The sequence below is a fragment of the Bubalus kerabau genome, chromosome 9 (genome assembly GCF_029407905.1).
Source record: "Bubalus kerabau isolate K-KA32 ecotype Philippines breed swamp buffalo chromosome 9, PCC_UOA_SB_1v2, whole genome shotgun sequence".
In the NCBI taxonomy this organism is placed as follows: Eukaryota; Metazoa; Chordata; class Mammalia; order Artiodactyla; family Bovidae; genus Bubalus; species Bubalus kerabau.
This window is the reverse complement of record NC_073632.1, coordinates 91,964,118-91,981,066: the sequence shown is the minus strand read 5'-3', so window position 1 is coordinate 91,981,066 and position 16,949 is coordinate 91,964,118.

Sequence of the window (16,949 nt, the reverse complement as noted above, 5' to 3'; positions counted from 1 at the left end):
TAGATGTTTTTCTGGAACTCTCTTGCTTTTTCCATGATCCAGCGGATGTTGGCAATTTGATCTCTGGTTCCTCTGCCTTTTCTAAAACCAGCTTGAACATCTGGAAGTTCATGGTTCACATATTGCTGAAGCCTGGCTTGGAGGATTTTGAGCATTACTTTACTAGCGTGTACTGCTGCTGCTGCTGCTGCTAAGTCGCTTCAGTCGTGTCCAACTCTGTGCGACCCCATAGACGGCAGCCCACCAGGCTCTCCGTCCCTGGGATTCTCCAGGCAAGAATACTGGAGTGAGTTGCCATTTCCTTCTCCAATGCTTGAAAGTTAAAAGTGAAAGTGAAGTCACTCAGTCATGTCCGACTCTTAGCGACCTCATGGACTGCAGCCTACCAGGCTCTTCAACCATGGGATTTTCCTCTAGCGTGTGAGATGAGTGCAATTGTGCAGTAGTTTGAGCATTCTTTGGCATTGCCTTTCTTTGGGATTGGAATGAAAACTGACCTTTTCCAGTCCTGTGGCCACTGCTGAGTTTTCCAAATTTGCTGGCACATTGAGTGCAGCACTTTCACAGCATCATCTTTCAGGATTTGGAATAGCTCAACTGGAATTACATCACCTCCACTAGCGGTCCATCGCAGCCAGTGAGCCTCCATCGCAGAAGGGTGGCCGAGAAGAGCTCCCCGTCACCCAAGTTCAGGGGCGGTGGCCGAGAGGAGCTACCACACATCCAAGGTCAGGGGCACCAGCCGAGAGGAACAACCCCACGTCTGAGGCCAGGGGTGGCAGCCGGGAGGAGCTACCCCACGTCTGAGGTCAGGGGAGGTGGCCAAGAGGAGCAACCCCAGGTCCAAGGAGCGGTGGCTGCGCAGGGGCAGGAGGGCCGAGAGGAGCTACTCCACATTCAAGATCAGGAGGGGCGGCCATGAGGAGATACCCCTAGCCCAAGGCAAGGAGCAGCGGCTGCGCTTTGCTGGAGCAGCCATGAAGAGATACCCCACATCCAAGATAAGAGAAACCCAAATAAGATGGGAGGTGTTGCTAGAGGGCATCAGAAGTCAGACACACTGAAACCATAATCACAGAAAACTAGTCAATCTGATCACAGGGACCACAGCCTTGTCTAACTCAATGAAACTAAGCCATCTTACCCATCTTTAAATAAAGACATTCCCTCTGTTCTTGGAACTGTTCACTGGCCCAGCTCTACAGGAGAGAAGCAGGTTCCTGAAAAGCAAATCTTTGAACTGCTCTGAGGAATCAATGCCTAGACTTCATTCAGCATGGCTGTTGCTTTGTCAGACTGTGTTAGTCTTATTGGGGTTTACATAGGTGACAATCAGACATCAGCCTCTTTGTATTCTATCTGCAAGGTAAATGACTTCTATCAGCTGTGCTAATATTATGACTGCAGAAATGCCCTACGAACAGCTGTATGTGTGAAGAGAATGAAGACATCTTGCGCACTCTGCCTCATTTATCACAGGGCTGAGATTTCCAGAGAACTCTCCTGATTGAAAGTAAAGGATCAAGCTTAATGAAAATAGTATTTTAATACTAAATCTGATCAGTGTCATCCGTGCAAAGCCATAAGCATATACGAAGACTATTGGGTAAAAATAGCACAGTTTTAAGCAACCAACCCATGGAAGGGCAAGTTTCCTCTTGAGCAAGGGCCGTCCCTGAAGCCATAGTTAATGGCTGCAAGATGCCAAGGCCATTACAGAAGAGTCTGTCCTTTGGTTGGAAATCAGATGGTCTGCAGCTCACGCATGTTCTACAGATGAAGAAGCCCAAACCAAGAGAAGAGCAAATGTCCTACAAAAAGGTGCTTGGCTTCTTGGTAGCAGAATGCAAACAAGAGTAAATAAATGGGGGAGCCCTGGTTTAAGCCAAACGTATCACTGCTCCACCCAGAGACTGTTATCTTATCTATTGTTTGTGTGTGTGGATTAGTCACTCAGTCGTGTCCGACTCTTTGCCACGCTTTGGACTGTAGTCCGCCAAGCTCCTCTGTCCATGGAATTCTCCAGGCAAGAATACTGGATTAGGTAGCCATTCCCTACTCCAGGGGATCTTCCCAACCCAGGGATCAAACTTGGGTCTCCCCCATTGCAGACAGATTCTTTATTGTCTGAGTCACCAGGGAAGCCTTTTCCTATCTATTAAATTAGGATAAAAATAAAGGAGTTGATATCAGGATGGAATGAGATAATAAAAATCTATTTTTAAAGTATAAAGTTGTGCTTTGATTCTTTGTCCAACGTTCTTTCTCTTTTATAATATTATGTATGCAGCATGCAGAAAAGGAATTTCGCCTCTTTTTTCTGAAGCCAAACTCTGGTCATATCATGATTTTAAGAGGCAAATATGCTCCTTTATAAATCGTACGATGGTGTTTGTATGTGCCAGTGCAAAAAGAACAATTAGCCCTACATATATGTTTTTTGCAAACCCATATTCCGATGTGCAGATGGTAATCATGGTCAGTGTCATTCTGAAATGTTAATAATACCTGTGATTTATTAAGTTCCTGTGACTTGCCAGGCTTAGGGAGGGGAGCTAGCTCCTTAGAGTATAGACAGTAGACACAGACCTGAATTTAAATACTGACTCTTATTAGCTGACTTGCCCTGGATAAGTCATTTAAATTCCCTGAATCCCATTTTCTTCATTTGTGAAAAGGAAAGAGTAATACTTCCTTGAAATGTTGTGCTTGGACCATTATCAACACTCAAGTCATGATAGGTAACGCTTCCCTTACTTCATAGGTAAGGACACTGACGTGCAGAGAGGTAAAGGGACTTTGCCTCTGACACAGGGCTGGTGGCAGAGCAGGACTGGCCTGCCTCCATGGCCTTGGCCTCTGGAATCCTCTGACCAAATATACAGGCTATGGTCATTCAGAGATGCTCCTGAAAATAGCAAGTCCAGGTGACTGCCCTGCAGCTCAGCATAGCGGTTTCCAAGTTCTCTTGCTGTTTAACAACTTTCAAGAAACAGGGCTTGTATTGCATTAGAGCTACCCTTTCTTTAGTCTGTACTTAACTTTTTGAGGAAGAGTTGCAACTTCAGACAACAGTAACCCCGGCTCCATAGGGAAGTGGTTAGAAATACTTACTTGTGCCTGCGGAAACAGACCAAGCAGGGGTCTCTCTTTGGACTGCATGGGGAAGTGAGTTTCAGTAACCACTTCTCTACCTAGCACTGGGAGCCCAGATGGCAGGAACTGAGCAGGAGAGTGGCAGCTTTTCTGGTTCTTAGAGCCATAGCTCTGGGCAGCTTCCCACTTGGTTCCACGGCCACAGGACATGACAGAGAGGGTGCTGGTCAGCCACCTCTGTGCAATTAGGTCAAGTATCAACTTGCTCACCTTTAACCAAATCAATGAGGAAGCATAAATTCTACCTGTCCTGCTTGGGGTTCAGGTTAACTGCCCTTTCAAGTTCTGTCCTTCAGTAATCTCTTTTCCTTAGAAATCAGTATCCTTCTCCTTTATTTTCCACAGAGCTTTATTTGTTTATTTTTTTAAAAAATCCAATCTTGTTGCACCTCATTTTTATCATTACTTAGGCCCTGGTCCTTCTCACTTATAAACTGTAAGGGCACTTGGAATTTGGTGAACCAAACTCACTTCAAACTCTGCAAACCTCTGCCCCACTTCATAATCAGAACTTAACATTTATTGAGCACTGACTATATGCTTGGCACTCTACAAAACTGTTGTTCTATAATAACCCACTTAATCACCGTAAACACCTGAGGGATATGCTAGTATTACAATCTCTCTTTTGTAAATAAGAAAACAAGCAGAGGCTAAATTAAATTAGTAAGTATCAGGCAGCATTCAGGCCCAAGCAATCCAGTGCCACATCCGTGCTTTTATAACCACATTTTCTGCTTCAGCCTCCCTCAGTAGTTGCAACCCTATGAAGTGTTGCTATCAGCCCATTTTGCAGAGAAGGAACGGGAGTTTTAGAAAGCTCAACACTTTGCACAAAGTCCAAAGCACAGAGAGGGTGGAGCTGGAATGTAAATGTGAACAGTCTGGCTTCAGAGTTCATGCTTTTATTTTATTTCATTTCACTTCATTTCATTTATTGTTGTAAGCAAGCAATATAAAATCTACGTATCTAATAATTTTTTTGGTGCATAACATAGTGTTGCTAATGACTCAGTTCTTTAGGCACTCTGAAGTGCCTGAAGAATTATAGACGGAGGTTCCTGACATTGTACAGGAGGCAGTGATCAAGACCATTTCCAAGAAAAAGAAATGCTAAAAGATTGTCTGAGGAGGCCTTACAAATAGCTGAGAAAAGAAGAGAAGCTAAAGGCAAAGTAGAAAAGGAAAGATGTACCCATTAGAATGCAGAGTTCCAAAGAATAGCAAGGAGAGATAAGAAAGCTTTCCTCAGTGATCAGTGCAAAGAAATAGAGGAAAACAATAGAATGGGAAAGACTAAAGATCTCTTCAAGAAAATTAGAGATGCCAGGGGAACATTTCATGCAAAGATGGGCTCAATAAAGGACAGAAATGGAATGGACCTAACAGAAGCAGAAGATATTAAGAAGAGGTGGCAAGAATACACAAAAGAACTATACAAAAAAGACCTTCATCACCCAGATAACCATGATGGTGTGATCACTCACCTAGAGCCAGACATCCTGGAATGTGAAGTCAAGTGGGCCTTAGAAAGCATCACTACAAACAAAGCTAGTGGAGGTGATGGCATTCCAGTTGAGCTATTTCAAATCCTAAAAGATGTTGCTGTAAAAGTGCTGCACTCAATATGCCAGCAAATTTGGAAAACTCAGCAGTGGCCACAGGACTGGAAAAGGTCAGTTTTCATTCCAATCCCAAAGAAAAGCAATGCCAAAGAATGCTCAAACTACCACACAATTACATTCATCTCACATGCTAGCAAAGTAATGCTCAAAATTCTCCAAGCAAGGCTTCAACAGTATGTGAACTGTGAACTTCCAGATATTCAAGCTGGTTTTAGAAAAGGCAGAGGAACCAGAGATCAAATTGCCAACATCCATTGGATCATTGAAAAAGCAAGGGAATTCCAGAAAAACATCTACTTCTGCTATATTGACTACACCAAAGCCTTTGACTGTGTGGATCACCACAAACTGTGGAAAACTCTAGAAGAGAAGGGAATATTAGACCACCTTACCTGCCTCCTGAGAAATCTGTATGAAGGTAAAGAAGCAACAGTTAGAAGTGGACATGGAACAACAGACTGGTGCCATATTGGGAAAGGAGTATGTCAAGGCTGTATACTGTCACCCTGTTTATTTAATTTATATGCAGAGTACATCATGGGAAATGTCAAGCTGGATGAAGCACAAATTGGAATCAGGATTGCCAGGAGAAATATCAAGAACCTCAGATATGCAGATGACACCACCCTTATGGCAGAAAGTGAAGAGGAACTAAAGAGCCTCTTGATGAAAGTGAGAGAGGAGAGTGGAAAAAGTTGGCTTAAAGCTCAACATTCAAAAAACTAATATCATGACATTGAGTCCCATCACTTCATGGAAAATAGATGGGGAAACAATGAGAGACTTTATTTTGGGGGGCTCCAAAATCACTGCAGATGGTGGTTGCAGCCATGAAATTAAAAGACACTTACTCCTTGGAAGAAAAGCTATGACCAATCTAGACAGCATATTCAAAAGCAGAGACATTATTTTGCAGACAAAGGTCCATCTAGTCAAAGCTATGGTTTTTCCAGTAGTCATGTATGAATGTGAGAGTTGGACTATAAAGAAAGCTGAGCACCAAAATATTGATGCTTTTGAACTGTGGTGTTGGAGAAGACTCCTGAGAGTCCCTTGGACTGCAAGGAGATCAAACCAGTCAATCTTCAATGAAATCAGTCCTAAATATTCGTTGGAAGTACTGATACTGAAGCTGAAACTCCAATCCTTTGGCCACCTGATGGGAAGAACTGACTCATTGGAAAAGATCCTGATGCTGGGAAAGATTGAAGGTGGGAGGAGAAGGGGATGACAGAGGATGAGATGGTTGGATGGCATCACTGACTTGATGGACATGAATTTGAGCAAGCTTTGGGAATTGGTGATAGACAGAGAAGCCTGGCATGCTGCAGTCCATGGGGTCGCAAAGAGTTAGACACGACTGAGCGACTGAACTGAACTGAATGGTTTAGTGGTAAAGAATCCACCTGACAATGCAGAAGACAGGGGTTTGATCCCTGGGTCTGGAAGATCCGCTGGAGAAGGAATGGCAACCCACTCCAGGATTCTTGCCTAGATAAACCCATGGACAGAAGAGACTGGCAGGCTACAGTCCATGGGGTTGCAAAAAAGTGAGACATTACTGAGTGACTAAACAGCAACAATTCTAGACACAATGTTGAACAGCAGATTTCTAGAGCTTCTTCATCTCTTTTAACTGGAACTTTTTACCTGTGTAAGCTTTCAAGGTGGGTGTTGCTGCTAAGTCACTTCAGTCATGTCCGACTCTGTGTGACCCCATAGATGTCAGCCCATACTGTCTGTTTTAAACAGAATGAGTACAGAACATTCTGTACTACATGTCCTTGAAAAAATTGCTATAAATTGCAACTTAGATTCAGTTTTGAACCCTAACATCCACTCTCTTTAGAGCCCACTAGTTCTGGAGGACTTGGAACTGGTAGAAATGAAACCAGTTGTCCCTGTCACAGAAAGCCTCATTTTTCAGGACAAACCTTAATGTATAGTTTTGATTGTCTTTGAAAGGAAATTCTGAACAGAGATTCTTAACAAAAGTGGGATAATAAGGAAATGATATTTTCCCGAAACTAGTTGAAAAACAATTTTCATTTCAATAAGCTGTTTAAATAAGAAACAACAGTTTTTCTGACTGTAAAAAAGAAGAATTCATTAGGATGCAAACTGACCTGCATTAATATGAGGCTGCAATCATCTATGGAGGTGGTGGTTCTTAGACTGGACTGAGGCATTTCCTCCCCGACCAGAGAAAGCTCCTCACTCAGAGCATCCTGAGAGCATCCTGCATCTCAGGGGTGGGTATAAGGAGAGGGATATATGGGACAACTCTGACATATTTTTCTCTTTAGAGCTCCCTCATTATTGACAGAGACGTCTCTCACAATAGCATTGCAGTTCAACCTCTGCTGCCCAATTCTTCTTGCCTTATCCTCTGAGAGAGGTTACTGAGAACTCTTACTAATAAACATCATGCACACAAGTCTGAGAGTGTGGGTCTGTTTCCTGGGAACTCGCCTAGAACAGTCAATAGCAGATATGAAAGGAAAGTCTGTAGGAAGCAGACTCTAGAATGAGATATGGGAAGCCTTCTGCTTCCAAACAAGATGAAGGAACAGACAGTGAATTTACATTCTCACAGGCAATAGCAAATACTGAATAAAATATATGAGGACATTGACTTTGAGGCAATGAATCAGTGATCCCAGAGATGAAAAACAAACAAAGGTGAGCTTTTCAGAAATAAGCCATGCTTTTATGGACAAAGGAGGAAAGAATATACAATGGAGAAAATATAGTCTCTTTAATAAGTGATGCTGGGAAAATTGGACAGCTACATGTAAAAGAATAAAATTAGGATGTTCTCTAATACCTATACAAAAATAAACTCAAAATGGAATAAAGACCTACATATAAGCCTGGAAATCATAAAATTCCTAGAGGAAAACATAGGCAGAACAGTCTTGACATAAGTCATAGCAATATTTTTTTATCTTTATTCTAAAGCAAAGGAAATAAAAGCAAAAATAAACAAACGGGACCTAATTAAACTTAGAAGCTTTTGCACAGCAAAGGAAACCAGCAACAAAATGAAAAAAAACAACCTACTGAAAGGCATAAAATACTTATGATATGACTGGTAGGGAATGAATATCCAAACTAAATCAACAGCTCATACCACTTAAATCAAAAAGCAAACAACCAAATTAAAAATGAATACATATTTTTCCAAAGAGGACATGCAGATGGCCAATAGGCACATTAAAAGATGCTCAACGTTGTTCTTCAGGGAAACCAAATATAAACCGCCATATCATTTATACCTGTCAGAATGGCTTCAATGAAAAAGAACAGAAATAACAAATGTTGGCAAGGATTTGGAGAAAAGGGAACCCTCCTGCACTGGTGGTGGGAATATAAATTGGAACAGATGCTAAGGAAAACAGTATGGGGGTTTCTCAAAAAACTAAAATAGAACTACCATATGACCCAGCAACTTCTCTCCCAGGTATATATCTGGAAAAAAAAAAAAAAAAAAGACTGCTAATTCAAAGGGATGCATGCACACCAATGTTAATGGCAGTATTATTTACAATTGCTAAGATATGGAAATGACCTAAGTCTCTATCAACAGATGAACGGATAAAATGTGGTGTGTATATATTTATCTATCATCTATCTATCTATCTGTCATCTATGTATCTATCTCTATCTGCACACACATACTGGAATACTACTCAGTCATAAAAGGAATGAAAATGTGCCATTTGCAGCAATGTGAATGGACTTGGAGGGTATTGTTCTACATGAAATAATTCAAAGAAACTCAGATGCTCTATGATATTACTCATATGTGGAATCTAGTGAATATAACAAAAAAGAAACAGACTCAGATATAGAGGACAAATTAGTGGTTACCAGTGGGGAGATGGAGGGAGGTCAATATAGAGGTAGAAGATTAAGAGATACAAACTACTATGAATAAAGTAAGCTGCTGCTGCTAAGTCACTTCAGTTGTGTCCGACTCTATGCGACCCCATAGATGGCAGCCCACCAGGCTCCCCTGTCCCTGGGATTCTCCGGGCAAGAACACTGGAGCGGGTTGCCATTTCCTTCTCCAATGCATGAAAGTGAATGTGAAAAGTGAAAGCGAAGCCGCTCAGTCGTGTCCGACTCCTAGCAACCCCATGGACTGCAGCCTACCAGGCTCCTCCGTCCATGGGATTTGCCAGGCAAGAGTACTGGAGTGGGGTGCCATCGCCTTCTCCGAAAGTAAGCTACATGGATATAATATACAACAGGAAAAATATAGTCAATATTTTATAATAGCTATAGATGTAGCACAAACTTGACAAATTGTGAATCACAATATTGTACACCTGTAATTTATATAAGGGGACTTCTCTGGTGGCTCAGTAGTAAAGAATTAGCCTGCCAATGCAGGAGACTCTGGTTCAATCCCTGGGTTGGAAACATCCCCTGGAGGAGGAAATAGCAACCCACTCCAGGATTCTTGCCTGGGAAATTCCATGGACAGAGGAGCCTGGCAGGCTACAATCCATGGGGTTGCAAAAGAGTCAGACATAACTTAGCGACTAAACAACACAATTTATGTAATATTGTAAATCAACTGTACTTCAGTTAAACAGACAACAAAAAGATGGGCTTTATAACTGTCTCAGCTCACTGTGAGGGACTGGCACAGGGTGAGGAGCCCATGCAGAGCCCGATGGTATCTCTGGTTTGGGGAGACAGAGCTGGAATCCAGGAGTGCTAGCAGGCTGAAGCTTCTAGATGAAAGTCTGTTGAGGAGAGAGCAGTACAGAGAGGAGAGCCTGAGAATGGGTCCTCAGTGTCTGTCAGAGTGCAGGTCTGATCAGCTGGAGCACAGGTGGAACTGCCCTGAGTCATGCAAAGAACCCTGTGAAAGGGTTAGAAGCATGAGCTCACATGGGGCCTGTTCCCACCAGCATGGCTGCATAGACCTTAGCATTCACTGGAGATGGAATATGGAGTTTTGTTCCCTCAACAGTCGTGAAAATTTCACCCTAAATGAAACTCCTCACTGTTCCCACCTAACAAAACTTAAAAGCAAGACCTGAAATGATCAAACTATTTCCAAGGAGATTAACAGCTTCCCTGAACAAATTTAAGACTATGGCACCCCACTCCAGTACTCTTGCCTGGAAAATCCCATGGACGGAGGAGCCTGGTAGGCTGCAGTCCATGGGGCCGCTAAGAGTCGGACCTGACTGAGCAACTTCACTTTCAATTTTCACTTTCATGCATTGGAGAAGGAAATGGCAAGCCACTCCAGTGTTCTTGCCTGGAGAATCCCAGGGATGGGGGAGCCTGGTGGGCTGCCGTCTATGGGGTCGCACAGAGTCGGACACGACTGAAGCGAGTTAGCAGCAGCAGCAGCAGCAGCAGCAGTAGCAGCAGCATAGAAGTGCAAAAATAACCAGGATCCAACAGGTAAAATTCAAAAAGATTGGTATCCAATAAAACTTACTGAGCATGAAAAAAGAAGCAGGAAAATATGTCCCATTAAAAGGAGAAAAAATATCAACCAATTGAAAATGACTCAGGAAAAAAACATGGATGACAGAATTAGCAGACAGGACATTGAAATAGCTATTATCATGGTGTACCACATGTTCAAGAAGCTAAAGAAAGATTAACTACATTAAATTCTTTAGAACACTTAAAACTGCACGTTCGATGTCTATGTTGAAAAAACACACTGATTGGGATGAATGGCAGATTAGAGATTGCAGAAGAACAGATCAGTTCATTTGAAGACACAGCAACAGAAACAATCCAATATGAAACAGAAGGAAAAAAAGAATAGGATCTCAGGGAGCTGTGGAACAACTTTACATAGACTAACACACAGTGTGTGCGCTAAGTCGCTTCAGTCGTGTCCGACTTTGTGACCCTGTGGACTAGCCCTCCAGGCTCCTCTGTACATGGGATTCTCCAGGCACGAATCCTGGAGCGGGTTGGCATGCCCTCTTCCAGGGGATCTTCCTGACCCAGGGGTCAAACCAGCATCTCTTATGTATCCTGAATTGGCAGGCAGGTTCTTTACCAACAATGCTACCTGTGAAGCCCCACATGAGACTGGAGTCCCTGAATAAATGAGCAAGGAGGGCAGGTGTGGGGGTTGGGAGAAGAAGATCCAGAAAACATTAGATGGGAAAATAATGATGAGAATTTTTCCAAATTTTGTCAAAGCTGTAAATCTCAGAAACTCAATAAACTCTACTGCAAACAAACAAACAAACCAAAAAATCGTGGCGAAAACTACACCCAGGGACACCATAACAAAGTTAATTAAAATCACTGTTAAAAGCAAGATCTTGAAATGGAACTTCGTGGCTGAGCAACAGGTAATGTGGAGCCCTTCACTGGTGAGAGCTGGAGCACTGGCAGCTCCTATGTGGGATTGCAATGCAAGTGCTCAACATCAACTTGCGGTACACCAGGGCAGGATAATAGTGGAAGAGAATGCACCAACGGATACGTCTCAGGCCTATGGGAGGTCCAGGGAAATACTACTTAGAAAGACTAAGAAACTGGATAGCTTTTGCCATCTTAATAGTACTACATATAGTTACAATAACTGTTTTAAGAACTTATTATTAAATTTGTCATCTATGTCATATGAATGTCATATATATCTAGGACAATTCCAGTTGACTTAATTTTGTTTTTCCTCCTAATGGGATATATTTTTTATTTGTTGTGTTTTTATTATCATTTTGTGAATTCTACTTTGTTTGGTGCTGGCAATGTATTCTCTGATAAATAATGATTTGAAACTAATTGTTTTTATTTGGAGGTTTAGTTTACCCGGACATTTCATTTTATGCATTGGGTAATGGCAACCCACTCCAATATTCTTGCCTGGGAAATCCCATGGACAGAGAAGCCTGGTGGGGTACAGTCCATGGGGTCACAAAGAGTCAGACACAACTTAGTGACTTAATAATAATAACAAATTTCTAAATATATGAAGAAAATTTGGTTCCTGCCCCTGAAAAACTAATAATCTTGTGGGGTGAACAAAAACTGGAATGATATTTGTAAGACAATGCAATGAATTCTATACAAAAGGTGTGAATCAAGCACAGAGGCAACCCCGAGTAAGGCTATCCAACAGGATGTCCTTAAGAAGTTCTTTTAGAAACAAGTATCTAGCTGCGGTCAAGGACCGCAAGGACTCAGCAAAGGACAGATACCTGGTGATAGGGGTGGAATGACAATTGAGATCTGGATCATGGAGTAGCCCTGGGTGACATACTGCAGTAAGAAGTTCTGGATAGTGAGAGATGACCCTTTGAGGTGCCTAAGAGTGAAAAATTAGGATAAACATCTCCATTTTCTCACTTGTGTGAAGAAATGCCACCACAGTAATATAGTAAATACTAATATTTGCTATGAATATTATAGTATATGAATATTACTATAAATATTTACTAATATTAATATTCCTGGAGAAGGAAATGGCAATCCACTCCAGTACTATTGCCTGGAAAATCCCATGGACAGAGAAGCCTGGTAGGCTACAGTCTGCTGCTGCTGCTGCTAAGTTGCTTCAGTCGTGTCCAACTCTGTGCGACCTCAGAGACGGCAGCCCACCAGGCTCCCCGTCCCTGGGATTCTCCAGGCAAGAACACTGGAGTGGGTTGCCATTTCCTTCTCCAATGCATGAAAGTGAGAAGTGGAAGTGAAGTCGCTCAGTCGTGTCCAACTTTTCGCGACCCCATGGACTACAGCCCACCAGGCTCCTCCATGGATTTTCCAGGCAAGAGTACTGGAGTGGGTTGCCATTGCCTTCTCAGAGGCTACAGTCTATGGGGTCGCAAAGAGTTGGACACGACTGAGCAACTTCACATATAATATATGGTAAAATATTCTATATAGATGACTGGATTAAAAAGATGTGGTATATATATTGTATATATATATATACACACACACACAACACAGCACATACACACATACATACACACAAAGGAATATTACTCAGTCATGAAAGAAATCTTGCCATTTGCAGTAATGAGGATGGACTTTATTTCACTTATACTAAGTGAAATAAGTCAGACAGAGAAACAAATATTGCATGATATCACTTATATGTGAAATCTAAAAATAATATGAATGAACGTATGTGCAAAACAGAAACAGACTCACAGATATAGACAGCAAGCTTGTCATTACCAAGGAGAAGAGGGAATGGGGAAGGGACAAATTAGGGGTATGAGATTACCAAATACTATGTGTGAAATAGATAAGCAGCAATGCTGCATTGTATGTATATATTGTGTATAGCAAGAGGATTATAGCTATTATCTTACAATAATTTATAATGGAGTATAATATTCAAGGATAGTCAATCACTATGATGTACATCTGAAACTAATGTAATATTGTAAATCAACTATACTTTAGTAAAAATAAAATATAATATTCTGTATAAACAGTATTATGTGCGTTTATGGACATGTAGACTTGCACTTCAACCTAGCTCCATGACATCCTAGAGGTGTGAAGCTAGGCAAGTTATTTAGACTCTCTGAAGTCATTTTACTCATCTAAGCAATGGTTATAAACTGGTTATTGTGAAGACTGATTGAGATGCATATGGTTCGAGAAAGAAAAACAAAGTAAAATAAGCATAATCATTCCATGAAGATTCACTATTTTTCTACATGAAAGTTCTAAAATAGCTTGGCAAAAACTGTAGTTGCAAAGAAGAGACTAACAAGATTTTATGCTATGATGATTTATAAGGGTTTCAAATAATTTTTAAAGGTTTTTGGAAGGTAAGAAAATAATTTTGCATAATAAGGAAGTATAATCTTTAAACATAAAAATTAAACAGAAAAAAGTAAGGCTTCCTGATTATAACTAGCTATATTATTCTCCTCCCCAAATCTTCACCTTGTATACCTGTTTCAGACAGTTAGAAATCATTTTCTATTTTGACCTAACTGCTAGTAATTCTATACATCTATGAAGTTTGTTGAATTTTCCATACATTTATGCCTCACATATATCTTACACATGCTATTTATATAAGAAAAGTTAACACATAGACATATATTTCATTGTTTAAAAATGCACACCTTAAAGTTCACTGGATGTGTGATGCAAGGGAAAACTTCAAAATGGATTTTTATTTAAATGCATTTATTTTGGAATTATGAAAGTGGAAAAACAAGTTTAAAAAGTCTCTAATCCCATCTTCCAGAAGTAACCACTGATTTTTTTTTTTTTTGATGTGTAGAGCCTTCTCATCATTTACACAACTATTTTATATAATTGAGGTTATATTATTTGACTTTTTGTTCCACCTAGCTATGCTGCCAGCACTTCCCATGTCATTTAATGACTTTCTACATGATAATTTTTAAAGCTGTGTAGTAAGGTATCATGGAGAAGGCAATGGCACCGCACTCCAGTACTCTTGCCTGGAAAATCCCATGGACGGAGGAGCCTGGTGGGCTGCAGTCCATGGGGTCGCGAAGAGTCAGACATGACTGATCGACTTCACTTTTACTTTTCACATTCATGCATTGGAGAAGTAAATGGCAACCCACTCCAGTGTTCTTGCCTGGAGAATCCCAGGGACGGGGGAGCCTGGTGGGCTGCCGTCTATGGGGTCACACAGAGTCGGACACGACTGAAGTGACTTAGCAGCAGTAGCAGCAGCAGTAGGGTATTATATGAATATGTGTCACCATTGTTCTGTTGTTGAACTTTCAGGTAATTTCCTGTATTTAATCAACATGAATAGCAGGCTGATGAAATACATTGCAGTATAGATTAATAGGGGCTTCCCAGGTAATACTAGTGGTAAAGAACCTGCTTGCCAATGCAGGAGATATGATATGTGTTTTCAGTCCCTGGGTCAGGAAGATCCCCTGGAGAAAGAAATGACAACCTACTCCAGTATTCCTGCTGGAGAATGCTATGGATCTAGGACCCTAGATTAATAGGAATGGGGAACTGGAGACTTGGACTTGGGGCCATGTCTGAGTAGTTTTGGATAAGTCATTTCACTTCCCTGAGTTCCAGTTTCCTCATATAGAAAACTGTCAGGCTGCACTAGATGAAAGTCCAGATCCCCTGTAGTGCTACCATAGACACTGGCACTTCTGGGATTAATGAGCTCTTCAGTGGGGAAGGTCTTGCACAGGGTGTGGCCCTGGAGAATGCTGAACAACAAGAAGGTTGTGTAAGGTATATACTCTATGGTTTGTAGAACTAAAGCAGCAAGAAGTCATTAGTGCACTGGAAAAAGTGGGAAAGAACCAACACATCTCTGATTCTGCCACCCTTTCCCTCTCCCATGAGAGCTAAGAAAGATCGACATCCAACCTTGCCATCCTTCTAGACTCCAAGAGTGTATTGCTCATTTGGAGGATGATGCTTATGTTATTGGGCATTTTACACTATTTGCATTTGTGCATATTCTCAGCTTCATGTTCCAGCTGGATTTAGAAAAGGCAGAGGAACCAGAGATCAAATTGCCAACATCCGTTGGATCATAGAAAGAGCAAGAGGATTCCAGAAAAACATCTACTTCTGTTTCATTGACTACACCAAAGCCTTTGACTGTATGGATCACAACAACTGAGAAAATTCTTAAAGAGAAGAGACTACCAAACCACCTGACCTGCATCCTGAGAAATCTGTATGCAGGTCAAGAAGCAACAGTTAGAACCAGACATGGAACAATAGACTGGTTCCAAATTGGGAAAAGAGTACACCAAGGTTGTATATTGTCACCCTGCTTAATTAACTTATATGCAGAGTACATCATCTGAAATGCCAAACTGGATGAAGCACAAGCTGGAATCAAGATTGCTGGGAGAAATATCAATAACCTCAAATATGCGGATGACACCAACCATATGGCAGAAAACGAAGAGGAACTAAAGAGCTTCTTGATGAGAGTGAAAGAAGAGAATGAAAAAGCTTGCTTAAAACTCAACATTCAAAAAACTAAGATCATGGCATCCAGTCACATCACTTCATGGAAAATCAATGGGGAAACAAAGGAAACAGAATGAGACTTTACTTTTTTGGAGCTCCAAAATCACTGTGGATGGTGCCTGCAGCCATGAAATTAAAATGATCGCTCCTTGGAAGAAAAGCTATGACAAACCTAAACAGCATATTAAAAAGCAGAGACATTACTTTGACAACAAAGGTCCATCTAGTCAAAGGTATGGTTTTTCCAGTAGTCATATATGGATGTAAGAGTTGGACCATAAAAAAAGCTGAACACCAAAGAATTGATGCTTTTGAACTGTGGTGTCAGAGAAGACTCTTGAGAGACCCTTGGACAGCAAGAAGATCTAACCCGTCAATCTAAAGGAAATCAGTCCTGAACATTCATTGGAAGGACTGATGTTGAAGCTGAAACTCCAATACTTTGGCCAGATAGGAAGAACTGACTCCTTAGAAAAGACCCTGATGCTGGGAAAGATTGAAGGCAGGAGGAGAAGGGGACAACAGAGGATGGTTGGATGGTATCACCAACTCCGTGGACATGAGTTTGAGCAAGCTCCGGGAGTTGGTAATGGACAGGGAAGCCTGGTGTGCTACAGTCCATGAAGTCACAAAGAGTTGGACATGACTGAGTGATTGAACTGAACTCAGCTTCATAAACAATTTTTAAAGCAATTTTTTGACCCCCAGCCCGTGGCATTTGGGATCTTAGTTCCCCAACCAGGGATTGAACCCACATCCTCTGCAGTGAAAGCACAGATTCTTAACCACTGGACTTCTAGGGTAGTCCTCAAATTCAAAACAGCTTCAAAACACACATCAATTTAAAAATAATTAACTTAAAATAAGTTAGGTTTATTGCAACAAATTTATAGAGCTTATGAACTTACATTCTAGAAGAGGACAGCCAAAACACACACACACACACACAGAATATATTACGTTGTTCTAGTATCTCAGGTGGGGCTAACTGCTAAGCAGAAAAAGGGAAATAGGTTAAAGGAAACAGGAAATGTGGGAACTAAGGAGGATGTTGCTATATTATATGGAGGGCACAGGAATGGCCTTTGATAATATGACATTTATGGAGAGACCTAAAGTAAGATATCAAGCCACATAGACCTCTGAGGGGATATGTATTCTAGGCAAGATCAATAGCAAATATTTTTTTGAGGCGGGAGGGTATAT